The sequence below is a fragment of the Mesoplodon mirus genome (assembly GCF_964341445.2).
Source record: "Mesoplodon mirus genome assembly, chromosome: 3".
In the NCBI taxonomy this organism is placed as follows: domain Eukaryota; kingdom Metazoa; phylum Chordata; class Mammalia; order Artiodactyla; family Ziphiidae; genus Mesoplodon; species Mesoplodon mirus.
This window is the reverse complement of record NC_138978.1, coordinates 168,742,416-168,769,234: the sequence shown is the minus strand read 5'-3', so window position 1 is coordinate 168,769,234 and position 26,819 is coordinate 168,742,416. Positions and strand designations below refer to the sequence as shown.

At 38.9% G+C, this 26,819-nt stretch overlaps 1 protein-coding gene across 1 annotated transcript in view; it reads right to left on the bottom strand.

Annotated features, from left to right (window-relative positions):
• TNFSF4 (TNF superfamily member 4) overlaps positions 1–26,819 on the bottom strand; it is a 122,624-nt gene that overhangs the window by 19,507 nt on the left and 76,298 nt on the right. The window lies entirely within an intron of this gene.

The window sequence follows — 26,819 nt, the reverse complement described above, 5'->3', positions numbered from 1 at the left end:
AGAGGCGATTGAAAGAGCAGAGCGGACTCTCAGTTTTAATGCTGCAGCTTTTGCAGGCAGGCGGGGGAACTTCTTTGTGACTAATCTGAATTTCCCCTTTACTTTCTTTCTTTTTTTTTCTCTGGGCTAACAGGGAGTTGTTTTTGTGGCATTCCAGTTCTGATTTGAGTGACTGTGAAATGACAGTCATAAAAGTGTGCTATTTTCTTAATTTCTCATTGCACCAGTAACCAAATTGTGGGTCACTTGATAAAGATAAAAATCATCATCCGCTGATGTAGGAGCTCATCTATCCCTTCCCCGAGGTGTCTTAAATCATAGAAGAGATTGAAGGAAAATGCTAGCCTTAAGTTCTTGGCTGCACTTGATTGGGTAACTAAGCACTGAACCCATTCAACAGATTCAGGGGAAAAAAGCACACGAAGACCATTCTTCAAGTGAAAAAAAAAAGAGAAAAGTTTAAAATAGGATGGTGAATCATGTAGAATAAAGGAGTAAGATCCTCTAGTTTTAGTCCATTGCATTATAATAAACTAGCATATACTGAGCATCTACTATGTGTCAGGCACTGTGCTAGACAGCCCTAAAATCTTTTTCTCATTTAATCTTTGAGGCAAATTTAGTAAAGACTTATATGATTAATTTTAAGCATAGCAGGAAAGAAGCAGAAGAGTATCCTGACTTTTTCCCTTCCCTCCACTATACATTTTGTCCATACATAAGTTTGCATGAACGAACAAATGAATAGCTTCAAATAAGCTCTGAAGGTTGTTCCTTTCTTTGAGGTCAGGGTAGACACAGAACTTGGAAAGTAAGAGTATTCTACCAGTAGACACTACTTACCCTTCACCATTGAAATAAATGATCAAATGAAATAAATGATAAAGTTATTGATAATGTCAAGGTCATATTAATAAATATTTACTGAATACATAGTGAGCCCAGTACTATGTTGGACAGTATAGGTACACTGGGAGGGGCTGTTTAAGACAGAACAACTCTTCTGTGGTCAAGTATGTCTCTCTGAGCTCCCTATCAGCCACTCAATGGATATTTAAAGAAAGAAAGGAGAGAGAAATAACATCAACAAAATAAATGAGCTGTTGTATGCAACTTAATTTTATAGAAAATTGATATGAGGCATATTCAAGAGGGAAACAGCTTATGAGAAATGGAAAGTACATTTATTAATACAGTAATACAGTTTAAATCAATTAATATATGAATTGATACCCTCATTATAATCATTATACTTTGCGTTTTCAGAACATATTGGTCTTCAGAAGTTCAAGTTTTTGTCTGAAATATAAGGTGACTGAGACACTACACCATACACGCCAAGCCAAAACTAGAAATCAAGTTCCATCTAAACTTAATTCTAAATAGGTATTCCTATGAGAAAAGTATGTGTAACATACAGGGTATGGATTAAAAAAAATTGAAAGGCAGAGTCAAGATGGCGGTGTGGGAAGACGGGGAGTTAGCGTCTCCCCACAGCTAGGGTGCCTGCTGGCTGCTGGTGGGGAACTCTGATGCCCAAGGAGATGGAAGGAGCCCTAAAGTGAACCGGTAGGATGCAGAGGGACTGAGGTGGGGAGGAGAAGTGGAGGCCAGACAAGATCTATGCCCCTGAGGTCAGGGAGATCAGGACACACAGGTGGGAGGGACCCTCCGGGAGGAGGGGGAGAGGAGCAGAGGGCGACTGCCCGCCCACTCAGGCCGGGAGCCTGCTGAGCTCCCAGGCCCGTCCCCTGCCCTCCAAAGCCCCCTCCAGGCTGCATGGGTCCTTGTGGGCATAGGAGGGAGGCCGGGGAGATCAGGAGAGGCAGGCAGAAGGGACCCTCCCAGACTGGAGGAGCAAGAGAGGAGAGAAGGGCATTTTCCCCACCCACTGGAGCCCCAGGAGCCTGCTGGGCTCCCAGGGGAGGTACCATGCCCTCTGCGGCCAGGGGTGGGGGGCACGCCTGGGCCCCTTTGGTTCCTTAGGCCTAGGTCCCACCCCCCCACAGCTCCCAGGGACTTTTCCAGCCCTATGGGTCCTGAACATTGGCCCCGCCCACAACCCAAACCTCACCCTTGCTTAGGCCCCGCCCCGTACAGCCAAAGCCTCCCCCCCAACCCCCCACTTTTTTTTTTTTTCTTTTCCCTCCTCTTTTTTACTATTGTGGTACTGTTGTACCTTCTGGTTGTTGTTTTATCTATATTTTTATTTTTATATTCTTTCTGTTTCCTAGTCTAATTTTATTTTTTACTTTGTTAATGTTCTCTTTATTTTTTTTTTGTGCCACCCCAAACGGCTTGCAGGATCTTGGTTCACAAGCTAGGGGTCAGGTCAAAACTCCTGTGGTAGGAGCTCTGAGTCCAAAGCACTGGACAAACAGAGAACCTCAAACCCCAGGGAATATTCATCGGAGTGAGGTCTCACGGAGTTCCTCATATCAGCACCAAGAGCCAGCTTTACCCAACAGCCTACAAACTCCAGTGGTGGAAGCCTCAGGCCAAACAACCAGTAAGACAGGAACACAATCCCACTCATTAAAAAAAAAAAAAGAGGCTGCAAAAACCTATGTCACAGATAAAGGAGCAAGGTAAAAACCTACAAGACCAAATAAATGAAGAGGAAATAGGCAATCTACCTGAAAAAGAATTCAGAGTAATCATAGTAAAGATGATCCAGAATCTCAGAAATAGAATGGAGGCCCAGAATGAGAAAATACAAGAAACATTTAACAAAGATCTAGAAGAAGTAAAGAACAAACAAACAGAGATGAACAACACAATAAGTGAAGTGAGAAATACACTAGAAGGAATCAATAACAGAATAACTGAGGCAGAAGAACAGATAAGTGAGCTGGAAGATGAAATGGTGGAAATAACTGCTGAGGAGCAGAATAAAGAAAAAAGAATGAAAAGAATTGAAGACAATCTCAGAGACCTCCGGGACAACACTAAACGCACCAACATTCGAATTATAGGGGTCCCAGAAGAAGAAGAGAAAATGAAAGGGTCTGAGAAAATATCTGAAGAGGTTATAGGTGAAAACTTCCCTAACATGGGAAAGGAAATAGTCACCCAAGTCCAGGAAGCACAGAGAGTCCCATACAGGATAAATCCTAGGAGAAACACACCAAGACACATATTAATCAAACTAACAAAAATTAAATTCAAAGAAAAAATATTAAAAGCAGCAAGGGAGAAACAAAAAATAACATACAAAGGAATCCCCATAACATTATCAGCTGATTTTTCAGCAGAAACTCTGCAGGCCAGAAGGGAGTGGCAGGATATACTTAAAGTGATGAAAGAGAAAAAACTGCAACCAAGATCACTCTACCCAGCAAGGATCTCATTCAGATTCAATGGAGAAGTCAAAAGCTTTTCAGACAAGCAAAAGCTAAGAGAATTCAGCACCACCAAACCAGCTTTACAACAAATGCTAAAGAAACTTCTCTAGGCAGGAAACACATGAGAAGAAAAAGACCCACAAAAACAAACCCAAAACAATTAAGAAAATGGTAATAGGAACATACGTATCAATAATCACCTTGAATGTAAAATGGATTAAATGCCCCAACCAAAAGACACAGACTGGCTGAATGGATACAAAAACAAGACCCATATATATGCTGTCTACAAGAGACCCACTTCAGACCTAGGGACACATACAGACTGAAAGTGAAGGGATGGAAAAAGGTATTCCAGGCAAATGGAAATCGAAAGAAAGCTGGAGTAGCAATATTCATATCAGGTAAAATAGACTTTAAAATAAAGACTGTTACAAAAGATAAGGAGGGACACTACATAATGATCAAAGGATCAATCCAAGAAGGAGATATAACAATTATAAATGTTTATGCACCCAACACAGGAGCACCTCAATACATAAAGCAACTGCTAACAACCATGAAGAGAGAAACTGACAGTAACACAATAATAGTAGGGGACTTTAACACCCCACTAACACCAATGGACAGATCATCCAAACAGAAAATAAATAAGGAAACACAAGCTTTAAATGACACAATAGACCACATAAGTTTAACTGATATTTATAGAACATTCCACCCAAAAGTGGCAGAATACACTTTCTTCTCAAGTGCACATGGAACATTCTCCAGGATAGATCACATCTTGGATCACAAATCAAACCTTAGAAAATTTAAAAAAATTGAAATCTTATCAAACATCTTTTCTGACCACAATGCTATGAGATTAGAAATCAATTACAGGAAAAAAAAACTGTAAAAACACAAATACATGGAGGCTAAACAGTGCACTACTAAATAACCAAGAGATCACTAAAGAAATCAAAGAAGAAATTAAAAAATACATAGAAACGACTGACAATGAAAACACGACGACCCAAACCTATGGGATACAGCAAAAGCAGTTCTAAGAGGGAAGTTTGTAGCAATTCAATCTCAGCTCAAGAAACAAGAAAAATCTCAAAAAGAAATCTAACCCTATGCTTAAAACAAGTAGAGAAAGAAGAACAAAGAAAACCCAAAGTCAGTAGAAGGAAAGAAATCATAAAGATGAGAGCAGAAATAAATGAAATAGAAATGAAGAAAACAATACCAAAGATCAATAAAACTAAAAGCTGGTTCTTTGAGAAGATAAACAAAATTGATAAACCCTTAGCCAGAATCAAGAAAAAAAAGGGAGAGGACACAAATCAATAAAATTAGAAATGAAAAAGGTGAAATCACAACTAACACTGCAGAAATACAAAGGATTATAAGAGACTACTACAAACAACTATATGCCAATAAAATGGACAACCATGAAGAAATGGACAAATTCCTGGAAAGGTACAATTTTTCCAGACTGAACAAGGAAGATTTAGATAATATAATCAGACCTATCACAAGTAATGAAATTGAAACCATAATTAAAAATCTTCCAACAAACAAAAGTTCAGGACCAGATGGCTTCACAGGCGAATTCTATAAAACATTTAGAGAAGAGCTAACAGCGATCCTTCTCAAACTCTTCCAAAAAATTGCAGAGGGAGAAACACTCCCAAATTCATTCTATGAAGCCACCATCACCCTAATACCAAAACCAGAAAAAGACATCACAAAAAAAGAAAATTATAGACCAATATCACTGATGAATATAGATGCAAAAATCCTGAACAAAATACAAGCAAACAGAATCCAACAGCACATTAAAAGGATCATACACCATGACCAAGTGGGATTTATCCCAGGGATGCAAGGGTTCTTCAATATACACAAATCAATCAATGTGATACACCATATAAACAAATTAAGGAATAAAAACCATATGATCACCTCAATAGATGCAGAAAAAGCTTCTGACAAAATTCAACACCTATTTATGATAAAAACTCTCCAGAAAGTGGGCATAGTGGGAAACTACCTCAACATAATAAAGGCCATATATGACCAACTCACAGTAAACATCATTCTCAATGGTGAAAAACTGAAAGCATTTCCTCTAAGATCAGGAACAAGACAAGGATGTCCACTCTCACCACTATTACTCAACATAGTTTTGGAAGTCCTAGCCATGGCAATCAGAGAAGAAAAAGAAATAAAAAGAATACCAATTGGAAAAGAAGAAGTAAAACTGTCACTGTTTGCTGATGACATGATTCTATACATTGAAAATCCTAAAGATGCCACCAGAAAACTACTAGAACTAATCAATGAGTTTGGTAAGGTTGCAGTTTACAAAATTAATGCACAGAAATCTCTGGCATTCCTATACACCAACAATGAAAAATCAGGAAGAGAAATTAAGGAAACAATCCCAGTTACCACTGCAACAAAAAGAATAAAATACTTAGGAATAAATCTGCCCAAGGAGGCAAAAGACTTGTACTCAGAAAACTATAAACTACTGATGAAAGAAATCAAAGATGACATAAACAGATGGAGAAATATACCATGTTCTTGGATTGGAAAAATCAATATTGTGAAAATGACTATACTACCCAAATCAATCTACAGATTCAATGCAATCCCTATCAAACTACCAATGGCATTCTTCACAGAATTAGAACAAAAAGTTTTACAATTCATATGGAAACACAAAAGATCCCAAATAGCCAAAGCAATCTTGAGAAAGAAAAACAGAGTTGGAAGAATCTGGCTCCCCAGCTTCAAACTACATCACAAAGCTTCAGTAATCAAGACAGTATGGTACTGGCACAAAAACAGAAATACAGATCAATGGTACAGGATAGAAAGTCCAGAGGTAAACCCACGCACATATGGGCACCTCATTTATGACAAAGGAGGCAAGAACATACAATGGAGAAAAGACAGCCTCTTCAATAAGTGGTGCTGGGAAAACTAGACAGCTACATGTAAGAGAATGAAACTAGAACACTACCTAATACCATACACAAAAATAAACTCCAAATGGATTAAAGTCTTAAATGTAAGACCAGACACTATAAAACTCTTAGAGGAAAACATAGGAAAAACATTCTCTGACATAAACCACAGCAAGATCTTTTTTGACCCACCTCCTAGAGTAACGGAAATAAAAACAAAAATAAACAAATGGGACTTAATTAAACTTAAAAGCTCTTGCACAGCAAAGGAAACCATAAATAAGATGAAAAGACAACTCTCAGAATGGGAGAAAGTGTCTGCAAATGAAACAACAAAGGATTAATCTCCAAAATATACAAACAGCTCATGGAGCTCAATATCAAAAAAACAAACAATCCAGTTGAAAAATGGGTGGAAGACCTAAATAAACATTTCTCTAAGGAAGACATATAGATGGCCAAGAGGCACATGAAAAGATGCTCAACGTCACTAATTATTAGAGAAATACAAGTCAAAACTACAATGAGGTATCACCTCACACCAGTCAGAATGGCCATTATCAAAAAATCTAGAAACAATAAATGCTGGAAACGGCGTGGTGAAAAGGAAACCCTCTTGCACTGTTGGTGAGAATGTAAATTGTTACAGCCACTATGGAGAACAGTATGGAGGTTCCTTTAAAGACTATAAATAGAACTACCATATGACCCAGCAATCCCACTACTGGGCATATACCCTGAAAAAAACCATAATTCAAAAAGAGTCATGTACCACAATGTTCACTGCAGCTCTATTTACAACAGCCAGGACATGGAAGAAACCTAAATGTCCAACGACAGATGAATGGATAAAGAAGATGTGGCACATATATACAATGGAATATTACTCAGCCATAAAAAGAAATGAAATTGAGTTATTTGTAGTGAGGTGGATGGATCTAGAGTCTGTCTGTCATACAGAATGAAGTAAGTCAGAAAGAGAAAAACAAATACCAGATGCTAACGCATATATATGGAATCTAAAAAAAAAAAAAAAGGTAGTGATGAACATAATTTCAGCGTAGGAATAAAGAGGTAGACATAGAGAATGGACTTGAGGACTTGGGGTGGGAGGGGGAAGCTGGGGTGAAGTGAGAGTAGCATCAACATATATACACTACCGAATGTAAAACAGTTGGCTGGTGGGAAGCAGCAGCATAGCACAGGGAGATCTGCTCGGTGCTTTGTGACCACCTAGAGGGGTGGGATAGGGAGGGTGGGAGGGAGATGCAAGAGGGATATGGGGATAGATGTATGCATATAGCCGATTCACTTTGTTGTGCAACAGAAACTAACATAGTATTGTGAAGCAATTATACTCCAATAAAGATCTACTAAAAAAAATTGAAAGAAAAATCAAGTGTGTAGAACTTAATTCTTGAGTAATAGTTAATAGCTATAAATAAACATTAAAATCAGTAACTATTTACTCATTTGTTTCCAAACACTGACTATAAGAGCCACAGCAAAAAAAAAAAAAACGCCTAAAATACTATTGGAAACAGTAGAGACCAGCTGAAAAAGAAAGAGTAAAAACTATTAATGCTGAAAGTCAAAGAAAATATTTTTAAATGAAAAATAAAAACATTTATAGAGTGCATCCTTGTGCCCTGAGCAGCATCTTTTCTCACTGTTAACAGCCTGGCTTCTATAAAGAAAAACTGACAATTACTGATATAAATTACTGTCTTTATAGACAATGAGAACTATGCAACAGAATGAATTCCCATTTTGGTGATGCCTCAGGAAAGTTATACTAGCTATACCAACGCTTGGTCCTGTACATCTGAGGCACGCCTGTCATCTCCCCTGCCTCCATCTCCTACTGCCGTATTTTGCCTACTTGTAATTTTTTATTGACATTTAAATGATGTTTTACATTTGTTTCTTTTTAAATTGAATATATTCTCACAGCTTCTTCCCATTCTTTGTGGGAAGAGGGGGAATACACATGGAAAAATAAGTATTAATTGGGCTGTAAGTTCTGGGCAAGACCTTTTGATAAGACTATGAAAGCATTTCAAGGTTCATCATTGGGCTGGTCTAGCATTTGGAACAAATGTAACCAACATCAGAGATATCAGTGTTGGCATTTCAATCTTGGGCAGATGGACAGAGTCCTCCATCTCAAAAGTTGACATGTTTTTAAAGAGGTCAAGTATGTCACCTGAATCTATGTGCAATTTTTTTTAAAGTATCTCACAAAGATTAGATACACCAGAGCAAATCAGCCTTGGAATGGAAGCCTCAGACTTCATTCCAAGCAATTATCTTCCCATAGATCTTTAATCTCCAAATAAATAGCCACTTCAAGTCTACAGAAAAGTATGGGGGGAGGGGAGGTTTTAAAAAAAAAAAAAGCTTTGACAACTGACAGAATACCTCATGTTCAGGAAGCAGCAAAACTTTTCTTTGGTTGGGGGGTTGGTATTTGCTTTTTTTGTTCTTTTGTTTTGGGGGAGGTTTGTTTTGATTTGGAGGGTTTGGGTGGTAAAATCTGCACTTTTCCTTTGTTTCTAAGTCATTAGTCCATTCAACAAGCATGAGCCAGGTGCCTACATGCTGGTGCTGGGGGAAAAGAAATGAACTAAAAAGGAGGTCACAGACAGGTAGGGAGGACAATCACAGCCAGTAAAGTATTGGGTCTGAGGTGGCTATGCAGGAGGAAAGGGTGCACAGGAGTGGGTTAAGGACTTTGAACTAGATCCTGAAGGCACTGGGGAAATATGGAAAGCAGAGTGTGATATTAGTACATTTTAGGAAAAAAATCAGAGTGAAATAGAAATGGCAGGGTGGGATCAAGGAGATCAGCTGGGAGATTGTCCAGGGTGCTCTGTGCCAGTTGAGGAGATGAGTAAGTCTAAAACCCCACCTCTGCACTCAGCTCTGCAAGCCCCCCCATCTTAGAGCAGGAGGTTTCATTCTAGGAGAAGGGGAGCTATTACCTTCCTACAAAGGTGTGCTCAGCTTCCCAAGTCCTGAACAAAGGGCTGCAACCACCCATATAAATGCACATTTTTCTAATTCATAAACTCAGAGAGGGCTCCTTGTTCTAATTCACACAAAGACAGCTGTATGAGCTGGGTGGTCCTCAATCTTGTAATTATTTAAGTGAGAAATAATGAGGTCCAGATCTAAAACAGAGAGGATAAAGAGAGAAGATATTCACAGTGGATATTCATTCACCAAACATTTTGAGGGCCTACTTTGTGCCACCCCCAAGTGTACAAAGGGAGTCATAACTTAGCGCTGACCTGGGACAGGTGACAGAGTAAGATGGGAGGTGATAGAAACAAATGCATTTCAAATATCAAACACCTGATTTTCCATTTGCCTTCTCAACCTGCTCTTGATCTCAATGTTCCCATTCTAGTTAATGTATTCGGCACTCGAAAATCTCAAAACCCTAGAATCAGCTTTGATTCTTCCTTGCCTCAATCAGTCAGACTTGTAGGACTATCCACTATCCCTGCAATACAGCTCATACTTTGCCATTTCGACTGCTTCTGCTCCAAGTCCTTACTACTTTCTCCCTTGAACCTCTGAATTAAACTTACAGCTGTTCTCCCTACTTCTTTCCATTCTCTTTGATGTCTAATCCATTCTGCTTTGGCAGGATCTTTAAACCCAGTGATGACCAAGTTCTTATCAAGGAGTATCCATCTCATAGAGGATAAAGTTGAAATTCTTTAGCATGACACTCAAGTCACACTGTAATGGAACCCCAAGTTTCCTCTCCAAATTCATCTCCATTTTCTGATTATTTCTGATGATCATTTTGCTTCAAATATCCTTATCCTCCATCTCTGATGATCAAAATCCTACACCCTACACACTTCCCATGAAGGGCTAGCTGTCTTGTGAGGTAGTGAGCTTGCGGTGCTCCAGAAGAGGCTAAACAATTCTGGCATTGCGTAGGGGATTTGTAGGATCAGTAGTTCGCAAAGCCTAGTTGATCATCAGAATCACTAAGGAGAGATTTTGAAAGGTTCAGATTCCTAATCTCTAACTCTAGAAACTCTGATTTGATAAGTTTGGAATACTGCCTGTGAATCTGTTCTAAAAGCTTCCATAAGAGCCAAAATTGTTAATCTCCCCAAATGACTACTTAAAGTCTGTTTCACTGTTACATTTCTGTAACACGAAGCCTTGCCTGGGCCTCCCAGAAGGATGCGGTTGTTTCTGCCCCTGTGTAGATAGCATTTTTCATACTCTGCCTTATCTTACAACTATTCAAATCTGTTTCCGTCACCTCCATGACACTGCATGATATTGAGGTCAAAAGTCCTGTATCGCACTCACTCACAGGCCAGAATAGTCTTTCTATAAAGATTTGCCAAATTAAATTGAATTTGCTTGCAGTAGATTTGAACTATGCTATTTTCAGGACCAAAAAGGAATGAGAGTCTAAACAAAACTGAAAATGGCACTATTAAATACAGAAGTCTCCTGATAGCTGGATTTTGATCTTAGTGTGAAAGATTAGCAAACCTGAAATGTATACTTTTCATTGAAACCGGATGCACACCATTAGTACAAATGCAAATGTGAACTCGTATAATAATATTCCGTTGGGTTTCAGACTCATTAGCCCCTCATACGTCAACTCCTCTTCTTCCGATGCTGATTTGCCTCTCATTCTTCATGTTTGCTCCTTTTCTTTATCTTGAATTGACCACTGGAAGTTATTTGAGGGCATGATGATAGATTCTAAAACTTAGTGGCACAAAACTATTACAGAATATTTTTCTCTCTATGGAAACATGCCCATGAAGTACTACACCATTAAGGAAAGCAAATATATAGACAGTTTTTTGGCTCACAAAATTACATTTTAAATTGTGCATTTAAAATATGTATGCAATGCCAAGAACATATAAAAATTTGTAAGTAGATCTTTCAACTAATAATATAGGTGAGTTTTCTAAAAAAAATCAACTTTACTGAAATATAATTACAGACAATAAACTATATCTACTTCAAGTTAACAATTAGATGAGTTTTGACAGCTGTATACACTCATGAAACCACCATCACATACAGAACATTTACTCATTCCCCAAAGACAATTTTCTTTAAATAGTAATCATTCCAAAAGCAAACCTAAACTGAGTACATAAGAGATTCCCTCCTCTTTCCAAAATACATTTAATTGGGTATAAATTGTGTAAACCACTGATTCTCAACTGGGGTGATTTTACCCCCCAGGAGTCATTTGGCAATATCTGGAGACAGTTTTGGTTGTCTGGATTTGGGGTGGGTGCTACTGATACCTAGTGGTTAGAGGCCAGGGATGCTGCTAAACATCCTACAATGCACAGGATGGCCCCCACTATAACAAAGGACTATTGGCCTAAAATGTCAGTAGTGCTGAGGTTGAGAAACCCTGGTATAGATGTCCATGTCCATAACTGACCTTGAATGAGGCAACACAATATTCACTTTCTAAGTCTTCGCATTTGCTTATTGTCCTGCCTGAAATGCCTCTCCAATGCTCACCAACAAACCTATGAAGAGGGTACTATTTTTCTCCCCATTTTATAATTGAAAGAAACTGAGGCTTAGAGAGGTGAATTAACTTGGCCAAGGTCATACAATTAGTATGTGGCAGGGCTGGGATCTGAATCCAGGTCCTTTTACTCTGGAGCCTGTTCTTAATATTCTATGCGATACTACTGATTTTTCTAAATACAAGCTCTATGTCTGGCCTGGGCACTTAGTAAACAGTCAATATATCTAAGCAAATACTAACATGCCAAATGTACACAGTCAGTAATTCAATAAGAGAAAGTAACTTCTTTCTGTCAATTAGATATTATTTTTTTCCAAATTATTGGTGAATGGGAATATATCTTATGTTCTTGGGTGTCTTATTTATACCAAGCACAAAAGCCTCCTTTCATTCAATCTTCCTGGGAAGACTGTGCATAGTTATTAGTAACCACATCTTTTTAACATGAGGAACCAGAATCTCAGAGTAAATTAACCACAATAGTGTTGGGATTTAAACCAAGATCATCTGGGTTTGTCTGTTTATTTAACTGTACCAAACCCTCAGTAACTGTTATTATAAACCGAATGTTTGCATCCCTCTTAAATTCCTATGCTGAAGCGCTAACCCGGTATGATGGTATTCTGAGATAGGGCCTTTGGGAGGTAACAAGTCATGAGGGCAGAGCCCTGATCACATGGGTGAGTGCTCTTATGAGAGGCACCAGTTTGCTCTTTCTCTCTACCTGCCAAGTGAGGACACAGTGAGAAGGCAGCCATCTGCAATCCAGGAAGAGAACTCTCACCAGAACCTGACCGTGCTGGTTCCTTGATCAAGGCCTTCCAGCCTCCAAACTGTGAAAAAATGTATTTCTGTTGTTTAAGCACCCAGTCTACGGTATTCTGTTTTGGCAACCTGAGCAGACCAAGACAGCTGGAAATTATAAAACTGTACCAAAAGAACACTGTTTCTTAAATTCTTTCTTGTTTCTACCCTCAGATATATCCACTCTGAGATAAGGAGCTTTTACCCTGTTATCTTCAACGTCCTTCTAAGGAACTTTTTTCTGAATGTCTTCCTATACTGTAGCTAGAATAAAATAATCTATACAATACACCAAGCAATGTGTCTAGGCAGAGTAGGCTCTACATAGACATAATTGTGTTGTGTTTTTTAAACCTGTAAATGCTTTTCAGTGTTTATTCTTTCACTGACATATGTTATATTAACCACCGCTTAAAGCTTTTGGCAGGCTTGATCAGCAGTCTCTCTCTTTGTGAAGGTAGTATTCTCTATGTCCCTACCCCCAATACCCCCAATATATGGTTTGTTCACTCATTTCTGCCACCCTAAGCTGTACTGAGAAGTCCTTTTTGCAAAAATCACACACGCACAGAAACCCTACAGCTTTATTCAAATTGGCTTAGGGAATTCCTCTAGGCTTCTCCTTCCTACTTTCTGCTGTGTTCCTTGGTGCTTTCTGCAGTTCCTACCATTTTCCTTCCTATATTAGCTCAAACTTTCCAACATATCTTGGTTAAACTTGGAATCTAGATCTCAACTTCCTGTTTCATCACTGACCCTGAAGTCCCAGAGGATGCCCTGCTAGGCATTGCTCAAGCTCCAGGTCCCCCAAATCCCTCTGCCCTAATGTGGGGCTCTTCACCACACTGGTGACCTTCCCTCTGCCCTAGGCTCAGCATGGGGAAGATGGATTAGGCTCTTCTTTTATCACAGATCACAGTCTGCCCTGTCTCAGAGTTCTGCATGTATGTGCCTGTCTCCCCACATGGAAGAGAGTCCAAGCCCCATTCATTCTCATATGTCCCAGCTCCCCTAGCATCAGTCCATGGCTGTGCTCAAGACAGGAAATGAATTAGACTGAATTGAGGATACAGTTGTATTCTAGTTCTTCAGAGCTTTTATTCTTTTCTTCTACCCTTCTAGCTCCATGGTTCCCCACCCTTCTTTGATCCCACTCTGCTTTTATTCTTGACACTTTGGGCAAAAGTCAGAAGACCTGTATGCAAATCAAAGCTTTGCTACTTGCCACTGGACAAGTTATTTAACCTCCCAGCCTTCATTCAGTCATCTACTATAGAGGAGAGAGAGAAAGAGAGGGAGAGAGAACGAGTATCTGATATATGTTAGCATTCAATAATTGTTATTTGTCACTATTAGTATCATTATTGTAGCTTGAAAATGGCCATGGTGAGAGTATTTACACCACTGAAATTAGTAAACGCTACAAATTGGGACTTTTTTTTAGACAGCTGCTTTTCCAGCACACCACTAGGCTAGTACTGCATAATGAAATGATAATATTTTTTATCTATTAGGTTAAATAAATCACTATTAAAATTAACTTCACCTATTTCTTTTTACTTTTTTGATATGGCTAGCAAAGAATTTTAGATTACATTGTGATATTCTTCTTGGCTGGCGCTGGGCAAGATAGACCCTAACCTACATGGGAGCATCACCCCATCAACACCCCACAGTATGGTCTCCAGGTATTTCTGGGCATCCCAGGGAGAGCTCAGGTGCTCCAAAAAATGGTTTGAGTTGATATTTGCCACCTTAATCAGCAGTTCTCTCTTTGAACCATTGTTCTTCCTGAGTCTTCAGGACCCTTGCATGGTCTAATCACCTTGACATTCCAGACAGATCTCTCCACGTCCTTGTTTGATTTGCTGTGGGTTAGATCCCTTCCACAGCTATTAGAAATGTCTACTCAGAGCATCCAAGAACCCAATATCTCTATTTCAAGGGTCCTTATCCACTTCACCGCAGTTCCAGGTGGCAGCAAGGTAAGAGCCAACTCAATGCCCACCAATGAAAAAATCCTAAGACTCCTTATACACACAAGTCCCTTCTTCTTTTACACTCTCTCTCCAGTTACTTAGACCTCATCTTCTATTCCTGGCCCAGGGAGAGGAGAAAATTCTATGAGGGACAAAATTACCCTAATATACAAAAAACTGCCTTTGATGTTTCCTAGCTGCCCCCACCTCTAACTTTTACATTATATTAAAGCTTCTTCATAATGTGTTAAATATGAGATTCTGTTATTGCAAGGTTAGCAAAAAAATCATGTTTTTCATGGGTCTTTTAGTTACTGCTTAGATAAATAAAAGGGAGAAAGGTTTATTACTTGTTTGTTTCTTTTTTAACTTGTTTATTAATACTGATATATACAGTAAGACTCAGTAGTCTAGGTATGATGTGAAGTGGCTTGACTGCTAAGGTCATGGCAGTAGAGATGGTGACAAATGACCAGATGTGGGTTATACTTTGGAGGTAGAACACTAAGGTTTACTGGATTAGATGTGACAGGTGAAGGAAATCAAGGAATCAAAGGTGACTTCTGGGCGATTTGGCTGAGTAGCTGTGTAGTGGTGTCGTTAACTGAACCTTGGAGGAAGACAGAGGAGGAGCAGATAGGGGAGGCAGTTTGCAAGTCAAGAGCTCTGCTTTGGACAGCTCCTTATTTAAACACCACAGAGGTGTTGAAAATGACTCCAAGAGTAATTTTATTTTCCCCATTTTACAGATGAGGAAACTAAATCACAGAGAGGTTATGTGACTTGGCCAAGATCATTTGCCTAACTCACTCCAGGTGATGTTTTCCTTTACATAGCAGTATAGAGGTTAAGGTTGCTGAATTCTAATCCCAGGACCACCATCTACTAGTTGTGTGACCCTGTGACAAGGCATTTAATTTCTCTGAGCTGTGATTTTGTCCTTTTGAAAATGGAAAGTTTCCTGCTCAGGATCTGTGTGAGGGTTAGGTGAGACGAGATAGGCAATGTACATGACATAGCATATAATAAATGCTGGGTAAATGTTAGCTAATATTATAGTTGGTCACTTTCAAAGCTAGGAATATTGTTGCCTTATGATCTTAGGTTTACTCCAACTAAAAGGACCCATCTAGGAGGTATATTTTCTCCATCCAATTGTCCTTTAGCTTTGGCACTAGTTGAAGACTAGTTATTAAGACTAGCTACGAGTCATTATGAAGACTATGTACCAGAATGACAACTTGGTCGTCTGTGATGGATATATTCTGACATCTAAAAATTAGGTGGGGTGGGTAGGAAAGGGGGCGGAGATGTAATAAGTGAAACCTGAAATAAAGCCTGACTAAGTAAAGGAAACATCAGAGACAAAAGACAAGATACAAAAACTCCACTGAAAGGGTCTGAAATGACCAAAGAGAAAAAGTCCCAACCTTAATCAGGGAAAGTTAGTTTCATCAGTGAAAAAAAAAATAACCACACACACGATACAATCAGGCAGCAGAGATCTTGACACTGGAAAACCAAAGGTGAGGAGTATTCAAGAGCATTTCCCCCACACTCACCTCACAGGAAGAACTGGTCCAAAATTAGCAAGATTGAGAGGTTTTAGTTTAAATGCCTGGAAAATTCCTTCCCTGAAGAGCAGCCTCGTCCACCATCCCAATGGACACCCTAACTTCAGAATGCCTTTGGTGATACCATCCCTTCTCCATCAATGGCCAAAATAAACAGCAGTGAAAAATCACTGACAACTGAGGGCAGGGGTAGGGTAGGGGAATGACCCACTGAACAGTCACCAAAATGGTGCCCTTTCTATAACTCTGAAAAGTAAAATGAGGACACGATCATTAATTTTAGTATGAAAAGCTATCAGAGGAAGCAGGGCAAAAGCAAGACCACAGAGAGAAAAGTGAAAATGGCTAACGTGTCATGCCTTTTCTTTTTCAGAAGTACAGGGTCCACCCCACCCCAGGCAGGCTTCCTCCAGGTTGGATCCTGGCTACTCATCTGGTGTGGGGTCTTTGGTGCCTGCAGTCTGGGGAGTCAGTCTAGTAGAACTGTTAAAAGCAAGAGCTCTGGAGACAGGCTGCCCAAGTCTGAATCCCAGCTTACCTCAAGTGTTTCAGTCATAATGGAAGAATTATTGGAGTAACTGGGCAAATCACTTAACCTTTCAAAGACTTTGTTTTTCTCATTATTAAATGAGGGAAAGAGTATAGTAACTGTATCTAGTATCTAACTCTGCAGGGCTGCTGTGAGATGTCAGTGAGATAATGCACGTAAAGTACCTAGCACACAGCTTTTAATAAGCATTTACATTATTATGTCATTATCTGTAGTTTCATTCTGATTAGACCAGGATTTCTCAGTGGGAATGAGCCTTAAAAAAAACAACTGCCAGGAATTTGTTCCTTTTCAGTCTACTTCTGTGGCTTGCCACTACTCTAGAAAAGAATATTTACTGAGTACTTACTAAGTGCCCCCCAAAATTGCTAAAAGAATAGCAGGGAACCATTACTTAAAGTCCCAAGAATAAAAAAAGAGAGGCAGGAAGATTAGACAAAGGTGGATTTCAGAAGTTCTCTGAAAGAGATGAATCCGTGAGGAGGGGTAAGAAAAGCCAACTTCTGCATACCTATGAAGGTTAGGATCATTTCTAATGGGTCATGAAGAGTGGTGACTTCCTCTTGTGTGTTTTTATTTTTCTTTCTTTTCCCAAACATATCATAGAAACCCAGGCAACCATAAAAGCTGTGTCGACTGGAAGCAAATATGAAAGGGGAGGGTAGAAACTCTATTGTGTGGCTGTATCTTGTTTCAGTAAGAACTCCAGGAGGAGAGAAACCCCAGGGGAAAGAATATGTGGTGGCTAAAAGCAGACAGCCAACCAGTTACTCCTGGGGACCCCCAGACAGTAAAGAAGACACAAATGAGGTGGTTGCCTCAGGGGGATGCCTGCCAACTCCACAGTAACTCTGGAGGGATATGCCCCAGCCCAAAGCCCCCAGGTGATTTCCTCCTCAGAAAAGGCAGCCTGGGATAATGGCTAGAATGCTAGACTGGTGGGCAGAAAGGTGAAGGTAGTACTAGGGTAATTTATTGCCAAACCAGGATTCTTTGTGAGTGAAAAGGAAGACTACTCAAAGTAATGCTGGTCAACAGCTCAGACCAAGAACGCCAGGTAAGACCAAGGCATGACCCTAGTCAATGTCCACTGTCCTACTCTCTGCACAAACATATAACTAGAAGACTAGAAGCTGCATGCTGGGGAACAAAGAAAAAAAGAGTGGATAAGTGATGAGCAAGGAAACAAACTTTTTTTTTCATTTTTTTCCCAAAACAAACAACTTTTTATTGAAGTATAGCTGATTTACAATGTTGTGTTAGTTTCAGGCATACAGCAACGTGATTCGGTTTTCTATATATGTATATGTACATACACGTGTGTGTGTGTATTCTTTTTCAGATTCTGGAAACAGGCATTTTTAAAAGGCACTGCTGGTGTACCAGGCCCTTGTGGAGTAACTTTATATTCATGATCTCATGTAATCCCTTGCAGAGTGGGAACTATAGAGGAAGTGATGTTGCGGGAATGTGAACTCAAGACTGTCTGAAGTTAAAACACTTCATCCCTTTTTGCCCCGTCCTACCACCCTGGTTCCAGCACTCATCACCTCATTGGCAGGCTGTAATGGCCATAGTAGCTACTCTTACTGAGTACTTTGAAAACTCTACTGGATACTTTGTATATGGTGGTGCATTACAATCATCAAAAACCTGCAAGGCAATAAGGAAATGGGAGGTTCAGAAAAGTTAAGGGCCACACGGGGGTAAGTAGTGAAGCTAAAACTCAAACTCAGGTCCATCTGGCTGCAAAGCCAAGGCTCTCACTCACGAAGCTGTAAAGAGTGATGCGATTAAACTGAGAGTGAGGGGGGGTGGGCCCCCAGGGCTGTATGGCACAAGCAGACGGAGAGACAGGTTGGTCACAGAAGCAAACTTTCCCACCCAGTCCTCGGCTCCAGCCAGGCCTGTCCTCCCTGCCGCCTAGACCCCCTGCGCACGTGGTCCTCGCCACCCCTTTGTAATTAATTGACCACACTGTTCTCCCGTCTTATAACCATCTCCCCTTCCTCTCTGCCAATCTATAAATTAGCCTTTGTCATGGTGACACTTTATTTCCGTCACAGTGTTTTACTCATACAGCTCTGTTTCCTGCCCGTCCTGGCTGTAATTTTTCTCTGCACAGAGACTCTAAGCAACTTTCAGAACTGAGGCTCTCAGTCCCTTTAATATCCCACAGTGACTAGAAGGCTACGGTCATGTGGTAAGAGGTGGTTAAACCCTCCTGCATTAGGGCTGAAGGCTTGTAGCACTTTCCTCCCCGACTCCAACATGGAAAGAGGAATTCCCCAGGAGAAACAGAAGCCACTCTCACTCACACACACACACACACACACACACACACACACACACACACACACACACACACACACACACACACACACACCTCCGTCTCTCTAAGTCTCTTCTGACTTCTAAATATCACCAACTCTCAATTTTCATAGACTGTGCTGGAATGACAAATGCATTAAGAATGAAAAATATAAATAATCCCCAGAATTTCATTTGTTCATTAATTTCTTCCTCCTTGCTTTGAACCAATCTGTTAAACTGACTTCTCTAACACATGTGCATGCTTGACCTTGCTCTTGGGCCAGATTTTTTCAAAATGCAGCAAAATTCACTAGATGATATGTTCCATAAGAGGAGGGACTAAAGAGTTTCTCAGTGCCTGGCACATGTAGGTGTTTTACATGTTTTTTGAATGAATGAGGCCCAGGTGGATGATGGCTGTCCCAGCAAATGCCAGGTTAGACAAAGCCCCAATAATTTCTGTGTGCTATGTAAGCCCCTAGAACTTAGGTGCAATCTGAGTAAAAAGAGGAACTACAAATTGAAATTAAGTTGTCATGCCTGGGCCAAAATAAGTGGAGGTTTTAAAAATAGAAAAATAGAAGTTTTGCTTACAATTCTTGAACACAGAGATTGTGCATGAAGGCTCATACCAACTACAGATGTGGAGGAGGAATAAGAATTTTCTCGTCATTTTACTGGAAAATAAAAGAACAAAACAAAGACTATTAAGCACCTAGTAATCTACTAAATCCTCAAAATAAGTTTACTTTACCTGACGTACAAAATGTGAGTAATAATGATATGTATGGCCTTTCTTAAGTTAAAGAAATGAATCAGGTATTGATCTGGGTGGGGCATAATTCATCATACCTAATTATAAGTACATCACCCCTTACATCATGTTTTTTTTCAGAGCATGATCACAGAGTCAATTTTGCACAAATATTCGTGGGGCAGATTACTAGTTGCCCCTCCTCTTATTCTTAGACCTTTGGTCATAAAGGTAGAGACTACATTTCCCAGCTTCACTAGCAATTGTGATCACGTGATTTGATTCTCCCCAATGGAATGTGAGAGTAAGTGATAAATATAATATATATTCTATATCACTTGCTTAAAAGGAAATTGCCTGCCTTAGGCTTCCTCTCTCTGTTCTCCTCTGAACTGAAACACAGGATATATCACATGATTTAGCTTTGTCTATGCAAATGAGCATCACTCCCTAGAAGGCAGAGCAACAAGGTGAAAGGAGGAGCCTGGATCCCTGATTGGCCTCACAGAGAGACATGACTTCTATCTTCCTTAAGTCACTGTATTTTGGAGTCCTTTTTCCCACATCTTAGCTTTTTCCATATTTAATACAATTTGAGAGAGATTTATCTGTCTTCTCAAGGGCTCTCTTAATCCTTGTGTACCAAGATCATTCTTCTTTGAATCATCTAATCATGTTATCATCTTTATTGATTTTCTCTTCTTCAATTGTCAACTGATCTGAATCTGCCACAGCCTCCTTTTTCAAAAGCCTTGTGATTCTCCAGTGCGCTTTTACAGACTTCTTAGTATCTTGACTCTCTTGCAAGATTTGCACTTTTACTCATCACTCACTTTACTTTGCATTCAAATGCTCACAACCATGGACTTAGAATAAGATGGGGAAGGATATTTATGTGTGGACTAATTTCACTATTAGCCAATTCACTGGTGAATATTTTATGTTGTAAAAACTTTTGCTTCTCCCTACGATCTAACTGCAGGGACTTGGATAATGCTACTTAAGTGCCAAAGTATCATACCTGAGAAGAATTTCAAAAGTTGTTTTTTTTTTTTTTTTTTGTGGTACGCGGGCCCTCTCACTGTTGTGGCCTCTCCCGTTGCAGAGCACAGGCTCCGGACGCGCAGGCTCAGAGGCCATGGCTCACGGGCCCAGCCGCTCCGCGGCACGTGGGATCCTCCCGGACCGGGGCACGAACCCGCGTCCCCTGCATCGGCAGGCGGACTCCCAACCACTGCGCCACCAGGGAAGCCCTCAAAAGGTATTTAAGAAAGGGGCAGCTTGTTGTATATATATTTTTTTGTGGTTAATCTAGATTTTTTTAACATGCACACGTAACAAACTCTAAATTTCATAAATTTTCAGCCGCCTCTTAAACGCTGCATGTATCCTACAATGTTTCAACCTTAGTCAGCCATCACTCCCTGAATCTATGGCTATCTAGTATTTTGGTTCTATCCTGTTTTGATTTGTCTAACCAATTAGACATTATTATTACTGTTGTTGTTTTATACAATGTTTTTATTTAACCACATATTAATCACATATTTGCTCACCATTTCTTTTTGCAACTCAGACTTCTCATTCATGCTCAAACCCCAGAGAGGACCGGCTTGTGGCTATAAATTCTTAGGAGACATTTTTTCCCTCCATTGAAACCATGGTCAAACCAGACAAGTTTCCTTATTGTTCCATTCCACATGGCAGATTCATTTGGAGTTTAACCTTAAACTGAGCTTTGTGTATGGGTCTCTTATGAGATCCCCCAAGTTAGGCCAATCTTAGGCTTTATCTCTTGCCTTCTAAGTCCTGTGTATACATCAAAATAAAACCTCAAGGTCACATAGGTTTGTCAGATAACCTCAAATGAAATCTGCTTTGATGTTCATTTGCCCTCCAGGTTCCCACTTTCACTTAGTTTTCAACCTCTGCGAATGTCTTCCTTCCTTTCTTGCTCAGAGATGTATTTTTAAAATATTCTTTATATTCCATTCATTTATTTCGGTTGTTTTCAACCTAAGGATAATTCAGGATACCTAACCCTCTTGCTGCTAGAGCTGGAAGTCTGCAAATCCTAATTTTAAACAATTAACATTTTCCTAAATAAGGTCTCTGCCACAGTGTAACAGTAGTAATAATAACAGCTAATATTCACTAAGCATTACTATAAGCTGAGTACTGTTAAATGTGTTTTATTTTATTAAGTCATCTAATCTTCACAATACCACTAGAAGATCAAACCCAGATAATCTGATGCCAGAGCCCATGCTATTAACTACTACACATTCTGTGTCTACAAGGCTTAGATGACAAAGGAGGGTTCAATTTCATACATATAGGAAGAAAAATATGCAAATCTTTCCTAATTAACGCAGCCAGTGAAAACTTCACAGACTTGCCAGGAATTGTTTTTCTACGACTAGGAATGAGTCATACAAAACCTCTTGGTAGGCTCTGTGTTTGAGATGGAGTCACAGGTATAACATAAAGCTAGGATTGTGATAAGGTTTCATCATATATGCCACATCTTCTATATGGAGTGACTGTGTAGGACCTGGCCTTGAGAAGGAAACTGAGGCTGTCTCTAAACTCAAGGAGAAAGGGGGTTTTGACCAATTATCAATGTCTTCCATGGACCAGGATGCAGAAGTGCCATCTCTGGGCTATTCCTGACCTAAGATGTGGATGAGGACAAAATCCAGTCCTTGGGTCCATCTTCCTGCCACCCACCCTGGCTAACTGAGCCAATCTTCCCTAGACTCCCAAGTTATGCTTTCTCTCTGTTTCCTTTTTAGCAGCAAGTGGAAACCTTACCCAGATAGGTCTAAAGTCATTCTCTCTCCACAGTTCCTTTCTCTGGACTGTTTTACCTAACTCTATTAAATGCAGCTTTGCAGATAAACTGGCCCATGTCTTCAGAACTGAGAAGAAACCAGGAAGAAAAGAATAAAAAATGAGCACAGAAAATCCTGTTCTAAGTGTGTGTATGCGTATCCGGGGTCGATGGGTGGGTACAGACAACTGTACAGACAGCTTTCTAAATCCAAAAATACCAGAAGACATTTTCAGTGGCAATAAATGTAAGTTCCGGAGTCATTCTGCTGGAGTTTGAATCTCAGCTCTACAGAAAGCTATTTGACTTTGAGCAACTTACTTACTATCTCTAAGCCAGCTTCATCATCTATAAAATAGGGATAATAGTTATACATATATCATAGCAATTCTCAAACTTTTTAAATCTCAGGACCTCTTTATACTCTTAAAAATTATTGAAAATTCTTAGGAGCTTTTATTTATGTGTCGTACATCTATTGATATTTACCACCACAAAAATGTAAATTGAAAATTTTAAAAATATTTATTTATTCATTTTAAAATTAACCCTATTACATGTTAACATAAACAACAAATTTTTATGAAAAAACTCTATTTTCAAAAAAATTAGTGAGAAGAGCTTTACATTTTTATAATTTTTTAAATGTCTGGCTTAATGGAAAGTAAGTGGATTCACATATCTGCTGCACTCAATTTGTTGTGACATGCTGCTTTGGTTGATGTATATGAAGAAAATATAACCAACTACAAATGTGCAGTTAGAAAAGAGAGGAGTATCTTAATATTCTTTTCAGATAATTGTGGATATTGTCATTTGATTACACATCAAAACTCAAAAGTGATAGTTTATTAAAGGTTAGTTGTCATGTAGAATCAAAAATCGTATCAATGAACATATTATACTGTTATATGAAGATCCACGGGAATATCTTACATTTTGAAAAGATCTTTTCCCATGCATAAATTTGCAGCATTATTTAGTCATGGGTCATTTAAAAATATTGGTTCATTGAGTTACACAGATTTTTCAAACATGGACCCACTGCCTTATGTTAGGGCTAAATAAATAAATCACATTCATTAACATCACCACTAAGTTCATCATAAAAGCCTTCCAAGTATTAGAAAGCTGTCAATCTCAAGGTAGCAGATGCAAGTTTTCCCAAAGTTAACTTTCACTTGGATGCCTGATTTTATCATTGGCAAAAAATACAGTCAGTGGTTCTTGAAACAACAGACACACTTCTTCCACTTTTAAGAAAATGTCTGCCAAATACTCAAGCCTGAAAAATCAGAAAGACCAACTCTTTGTTAGTCTTTTTTTTTCAAGTAAAAATTGTGTTCCATGAAAAAAAAACAGCGAGTTTAGCTCCCAACTCAGTCACACCGGGCTTTCCCTTGAGACAAACATATTTCAGTGTGCAACATAAGCACTTCATGCAAATGTCCCATTTTACCACCTAGAATAATAAAAAGACTTACACTCAAAGAGTCAAAGTTTAATAAAATTAATTTTTGCTGCTTCATCAGGACATCTAAAATAAAATTGGTTTTTTTTTTTTACTGTGAGTACCTGAAGAATATAATGACTATTACAGTGTAGCACCAGTACCTTAATTTATGCGAAAGTGACAGCAATTATCTGTCATCAGTTCAAATGTCAACAGAGTGACAAAGGCAAGAATGTCTTAGTATTGTTATGAAAATAGTTCTGACCTCACAGACCTCTTAAGGAACCCTGGGCTCACAGATCACACTTGAAAATTACTGCTGTAAGACCAGATATCAATAGACTTTTTCTGTAAATGGCCAGATAGGAAATATTTTCAACCTTGCAGGCCACACAGTCTCTGCCACAAATACTCAACTCTGCCATTGTAGTGTAAAAGTAAACATAGGCAATACATTAAAAAATGAACATGACTATGTTCCCATAAAACTTTATTTACAAAAACAGGCAGTGGACAGGAGTTGGCCCCAGGCCATAGTTTGTTAATCCATGGTATAAACCAAATGAGATAATGAATTAAAAATACTTGCCACAATTTCTGGAGTATAATTTACAGTAATTACTCAGCTAATGACAGCTATGACAAGTTTTCTTAACTCTCTAACACACACACACACACACACACATACACACACACACACATCACAGCAAGATTGAGAAGCCTTAACAATACAGTACTGCTTTCTGCTTACTGTCGTTTATAATAAATTGACAGTTAACCTAACTGATTGCTGAAATGATAGATTCAAATTAGTTAAATAAATAAATAATAAGGAGACAATAACAGAAGTTTAGTAAAAAGGTATTACTTTAAGAACTTGAGGAGTTTGCAAATTTACTTCACAGCAAGGCACGATTTATTAGACAAGCATTGATCCAGCTACCTGGAGCTCTGAGTCCTAGTTCCAGATGTGTCATTAACCAATTTGTAACCCTAGATTCCTCTGGGCCTCAGTCTCCCCATATTTAAAATGGAAGACATTGAGTTGGATAGTGTATCAATTTCCTATTGCTACAATAATGCTGTATAACAAACAACCACCAAACATCAGAGATACATCACAATAAGCATATAGTTAGCTCACGCATTTGTGTGTCAGCTGCAGGTCACCTGACTGAGGCTTGAATTTGTTGGGTGGTTCTGCTCCACATGTCTCTCATTTTCTTTCTGGGACCAACAGAAGAGTTTGGGCATTATCTTCTGGTAATGATTGAGGTACAAGAAGGCAAAACAGAAACATGTAAGGCCTCTTAGGTCCCAAACTTGGAAGTGGCATACCATCACCTCAGCCTCATTCTATTGGCCAAAGCAAGTCACGTGGCCAAAACAAAGTCAAAGGGTGGGGAATACACCTCCACCTTTTCAAGGAGTACAACTTCACAGTCACATGGCAAAGAATGTAGTTACATTGAAGAACCAAGGCTATTCATGTAACATACTACAATTTTTACCTGAGATCACTTCTATCTCTAATAAAAATTATAGCATATTTTAAATTAGAAGCCTTACCTATGTAGTTTTTCAAGAGATTGAGACTCTTTCTTATTTATATAATTTCTTCAAGTTCACTTGGGCCAATGAAAGAAAAGAAAGAGGGGCAAGGAAAGGCAATGAGATAATTATGGAAATGGGAAGGAAGAGTGGCATGGGGAAGGGAGGGGATGTGAAGAAAGAGGAAGGAGGAGGGAGGGAAGAGAGGGAGGGAGAGAAGGAGACAGGTGTGAGAGAGAAGGGAAAACTAAAGGGATGAGGAAGGGATGTGAGGAGGAAATTAATAATTAAACTTGTTCTTGGGGAAACCCTATCAAAATGTAACCTCAGGCAGAAAAGTTATTAGAAGCCCATTAGAAAAAAAATTAGCTCATTCTTAGGAACTAGGTTTTAAAAAGATGTCTATTATGATTCTACCCAGAATAAGCTGCATGGAAAATGTGACTGTCTAATACACATTTTATTTTTAATCTTTCTGTAAAGCTGATTTAGCATAAAGCATGTCTAATTAATTTAAACTTGTAAAGCTTTTATTATACAACAAATCAAATTTCATAGAAAATTATCCATGTCTAAAAAATTGAAAGTGAGATTTTAAAATTATACCTTTTTTATTATTGAGCTTATTTTCTACCACAGTTTCAGATCCTATTCATAGGTTTACCTCATTTTTTCACATTTACTGATTAGTATTGGCACTTTCAGACTGTAAGTCTCTGATTTGATACTAAGTTTGATTTTAAAGCATTTCCAGCATTATGTTCTGTTAATTTCATCTTGCATGTGTTCCCCTCATTTTTATATGTCTTCTTTATTTTTTTAAATTAAAGTATAGTTGATTTACAATGTTGTGTATATGTCTTCTTTATTAACTGTTTTCCACAAAATAATTTTAGGCCTACAAACATTTTGAAAAGGTCACCTAATTTAGTAAGAGAGAAAATATGTTTCCAAATCTTTATTTTTATTAAGGGGCTATTATGATAAAGGTTAAGACACGTTTATAACTAAAGAGTTAGAAACCTGGAATCAGCCAAGAATCTGAAATTATAATGATTAACATTTTCCATCTGTAGAGTCTCTAAATTCTGAAACCAGTTTGAACCAATTCGTGTTTAGAGGCAAGTGACGTGTAGGAGGCAAGAGCACA